Raw genomic sequence first — 4,905 nt, 5'->3', positions numbered from 1 at the left:
GTTTGTGAGGTTAGGATGGCTATCTTTTATCCTCGTAAACAGGACTTGTGAGGCGCGCTTTGATATCTCCCCACGAACTGAGGATTTAAGCCTTATGAGAACATTTAAATACCTCAATAAAATCGCTTTCAGTTTCATCCAAATCAAGCTCTTAAAGCTCGCTCAGAATTTTCCAAAATGATTGTTGCAGATCATCGATCAGATCCAACCTCAGACGCAGAACGGTATCGCTAAATGAAGTCAACGAAAACTTGATAAAGAATCTCCACTCCAGAATCGTTCTACTTTGTTATATGGCAGTCGCCTCCTCAAAAATGTCACCCTGTTTGCATTAGCGGTTACGTTTCCAGAACTTTTAGCAGCCATGGCAACAGCAGCAATCAGCGGCAGCTTCCGTTATTTGGATTTAATGTAGGCAAATATTGTTAATGCACAAGTCACTTAAAAGTAACAGCAAAGTTTAATCTTTAAAGGGTTTTGTATGATTGCACAGGTAATGGTTGCCTACACTGAACAAAAGTATTAACACAAGGCCGTATCTGCTCCTGACATATTGTAGCTGATCAAATAATTCAAATCCCAAGGTCGCGAAAGAATTTCATCTACTCACTCATAATTGTGCGGATCAAGATATGAAGTACATAATTATTTATTCAATAATTTTCAGAAAGCATAACGTAAACAAAATTTCAGATGTATGACATGATTACGTTTGCGTTGTTTCATTATTAATTATTGATTCAAAATTAATTAAGAATTATAAGAATTAATATTTAAGTAAGATTTTAATATACTATATAATCTTAATTTGATTCAAATGTCTATACTTCTTTGGGTTTCATAGTTGCCTTCGTTACTATTTTCCTACTAAGCGCATCGTTCCTTAGCATATTCTTATCTTAGTTAATGATCATTTGGTATCTTTTATTATGATAGCAAAATATAACCGCAGGACAACAACAACAGCGAACGAAGAAGACAATGCGCATTATCAATTAACTAAAGGCGAGATTCCCTATGAGAACTTCCTAAACGATCATTATTACAGTCATTTAGGCGCAAGCTTAGTTGCAATCCAGCACATCAAAACAAAACAAAATCACGGACGGAGCTTAAATGCTCTATACCGTCAGCCGTGGGCAATTGGATTGGGGCAGTATACAACGGACAGCTCATTCACATTAGGTTGACTTAATAATTTGCTTTTCTTTGTGTTTATACCCGTTACTCGTAGAGTAAAAGGGTATACTAGACTCGTTGAAAAGTACGTAACAGGCAGAAGGAAGCTGATAGCAGATATGTTCTTGATCAGGATGAATGGCCAAGTTGATTTGGCCATGTCCGTCTGTCCGTCCGTCTGTCTGTCCGTCTGTTGTCCGTCCGTATGAACGCTGAGATCTCAGGAACTACAAAAACTGGAAAGTTGAGATTAAGCATTAAGACTCCAGGGACATAGACGAAGCGCAAGTCTATTGATTCGTGTACCCACGCCCACTCTAACGCCCACAAACCGCTTAATTTTTGACTGAATTTTTCTTGTTTTTGTTTTTATCCTCGCATTTAATATGTCTCTCTTCAACTTCTCCGCATTCTATGCGTTCTGCGTCTACATATTTATAATTGTTTACATTTTCGTGGCAGAGGAGAAAAGAATGTGCTCAGAAAAACTTTAACTTTAATATTTCTTTTTCAACAAAAGCGCCAACACTAGCCTAAAAGCTTTAATAAAAATAAAATTTTAGTCAAATGGCAAAGGGGTTTATCTTGGTTTTTAAGTATCTGTCGATCCTGGCCTGGCGAAGATTCCTCCCTCGTCGCAGTTGTGGACGTTGATCTTACCTTCGCGCTGCTCAGCCGCCTTGAATAGCGCGGGTAGGATAACAACAACAGGCGACGAAGTTAAAGCTTGAATTGTGTTGCTGCGACCACGCTAAAAATAGCTGCTGGGTCGAAAGGGTTGTTGCTAGCCCTTTTGTAAGGCTTGAACGGGGCCGATTGTAAGAAATGGTGTTTTTAAGAGACCGAAAGTTTTCACTATATGGAAACTATTTACCGATGATGAAAATGGGAGGTAGAGCTGCCCTATGTTTGACTGATATAGTTGAATTTAATCCTAAGGCCTTTATGTAAGGCAATGCCGGAGCAGCCAGCCGTGATAGCACGCGGTATTGGGCCTTCTATACGGGACAAGAGTAAATCAATTTCGCGATGCTTTGTGTCTCAAATTATTTACCGTACTTTTAGCTCGGGATTGGCGGGTGTGCGCCTGTTAGCTAAATTAGCTGATTAGGTCGCGGATGCCGTTAGATTTTTCTAAAGTTTCTATGCACTTTTTCGGGACACACGCGGCTTGGGTCGGAAAAGATAGTTTTTTATAATCGATAAATCGATTGCGAGGATCAGATGGCAACCTTGATCGCCTGATTGTTATCAACTAGGTCTGGAGAAGGAGTTTGAATATCGTAGGGCGCGTAAGCCGTAATTTTAAATATTCTTTTGAACTTTAATTAATTTTCTCCAAGGCCAACCATTACAACCACAGATAATCCGACGAGTAATCGCAGACGGATTAGCTGGAATTAGCTTCGGTTATCTTTTGCGTGATGTGTTCCGATTTCTTTTTCTGTTAACGTTTGTAATAGATAAAACGCATTACCTAATTTCTTTTTAGTTCTACACTTTGAAAATTGATGGCCTAACTTCTTATTGTAATTCTGACTAAAATTGCTTAAGTGAAAGTTTCGCTTAAAGACTTCTTGTCCTTCTCTATATACAACAGGGTTAGGTCTTAGGTTGTATTGCTTAACATTCGTTATTCTATTTTATGTCTTTCCGTAATAATGCTAATTGGCCCACTCTATTCAAGCGAGTATGTTCCTCTAGTAGAGATAATTGTTTCAAGAGCTTATAATCGGTCCCATCGTTAATCATGTTGAAGCCAAGCAGAGCTTTATATGGAGAACAACCTAAGGACTGATGCAAAGCCGACCAAAGCGCAGACGAGATACTTGTTAAGTTCAAATCCCAGTCTGTTTGATCTTCTCGCAGATATGATCGTATGGCTGACAATAAAGAACGATTGACTCTTTCGCCGCATTACTTTGCGGTGAATAAAGAGCGGTACAAACATGACGAATACCCCATTTGGCTAACATTGCCTCGAATTCTTTCGCCTTAAACTGGGATGCGTTGTCACTAATTAGTGTCTCTGGTACTCAAAATTCACCAAATATTCGTTTGCATAAAAAGGTATTATGGCTAAAGTAGTGAATTTTTTAAGTGGACAGAGCCAATGATATCGGCTGAAATGATCTAGGTTTAGGGTCTGGTTGATACAATCTGCTCTCCCATGGGCGTTCGTAAAATTTTGTCGGGTCCCTTGTCTGTTTACACATTTCACACTTATTTATATAATTGCGAACTTCTTTCGACAATCCTGGCCAAAAAAGATTTCGTCGTAGTCTTTCAACAGTCTTTTGTATTTCTCCATGTGCAGAAACGACACTATCATGGGCCTGCCAAATAGCAGCAGCTCTCAGCTTTTCTGGGACCCAGAGTTTCCAACTATCGGCTTCTTGTTCTATATTCCCTTTTGGATGGTCAGTTCGTATGTATACGAATTTACCATGGACTCGTAAATCCGAAAATTTATCGAGATTTTCTACTATTCGATTTCGGAGTTCTACATAGTCTTGCTCATTAAGAGCATCAGAGTCTAAATCTATTTCAGGACCTACAAATTCTAGACTTTCAATGTTTTCTTAACATATCGTCGATGAGGCATCTGGCACGATATGATCCTTCCCTTTTCAATGAGATATGGTAAATTGAAATCCTTGTAACCGAAAAATCCATCTGGCAAGACGACCTGATACATTTTGTTGCCTCATCAGCAAACTAGGCTGGAGTAATCGGTTTTTACCTCAAATTCTTGCAACTCGAGATAGAAACGGAATTTTTCGATTGACAATATTACTGCCAAGCGCTAACGTTCCGTGACACTATACTTTCGTTGTAACTTGGAAAGTTTCTTCGATATAAACGCTATTGGCATTTCATTTCCTGATTCGGACACTTGAACTAAAGCTGCTCCAATGCCATAGTCACTCGCATCGCAATGGAGAAAGAATTTTTGCGTAAAGTCAGGATTATGGAGTACCGGAGCAGAGGTAAGCTTCCGCTTTAATGCATCCATAACATCCTGTGCTTCTGGTTTAAGGGTCTTACTTTTTGACAAGTTACTTACTTTTTGAAAAGTTAAGTCAACAAAATTGAAAATAAAACGGCGATACCAGCCGCATACACTTAAAAATCCTCGGAGATGCTTTATATTACGAGGATCGGGCGAATGATGTATACTGAATAGTTAACTTTGGTCACACAGAAATGGATCTTACTAATGTTTATTGTTAAGATTGCCTTTCGGAACTGCTCTGCAATTCGATTCAGTACAGGCAAATGAGATTCAAAGTCTTCGGTAACTATTCATAAGTCATCTAAATATCCAAATACACAGTGACGCAGATCAGCAGGAATTAAATCATCCATTAGACGACACATAGTGGATGGTGCGTTATATAAACCGAATTACATAACGGCGAACTGAAAAAGAGTTCGACCCGGCACTGTGAAAGCCGTGAGTGGTTTTGCCTCTTCTGTTAACTGTATCTGCCAATAGGCATCCTTCAGGTCCAATTTACTAATTATATTGGCCTTCGGCAAGCAAGAGAAAATTCCATCGATGCTTTGTAAGGGGGACGCATCTTTTTAAGTGGCATCATTTAATTTTTGCGCATCCAAGCAAAGTCTCACTTTATTGGAATTTGTGAGCTCCAAGAACTGTTTAAAGGTTCTATCACACCAAGCTCTAACTTTCGATCAATCTCAGTATAAAGAACTTTTTCG

The 4,905-nt window shown here is 39.0% G+C and overlaps 1 long non-coding RNA gene across 3 annotated transcripts; it reads right to left on the bottom strand.

Moving 5' to 3' along the window:
• Window positions 1–1,539: 1,539 nt before the first annotated feature.
• Window positions 1,540–4,905, bottom strand: LOC120320681. 3 transcript variants are annotated; one of them, XR_005560206.2, is made up of 3 exons: window positions 2,239–4,884; window positions 2,054–2,177; window positions 1,540–1,980 (listed from the first exon to the last, which is right to left on the bottom strand). It is a non-coding gene; the product is annotated as an uncharacterized LOC120320681 (long non-coding RNA). The 3 variants fall into 3 exon arrangements; XR_005560205.2 differs by having other exon boundaries at window positions 1,540–2,177; window positions 2,234–4,905; XR_005560204.2 differs by having other exon boundaries at window positions 1,540–2,177; window positions 2,239–4,905.

Source organism: Drosophila yakuba, chromosome 2L (assembly GCF_016746365.2).
Source record: "Drosophila yakuba strain Tai18E2 chromosome 2L, Prin_Dyak_Tai18E2_2.1, whole genome shotgun sequence".
Lineage (NCBI taxonomy): Eukaryota > Metazoa > Arthropoda > Insecta > Diptera > Drosophilidae > Drosophila > Drosophila yakuba.
Note: the sequence above shows the minus strand (reverse complement) of the source record. Positions and strands in the feature narration are given on the sequence as shown.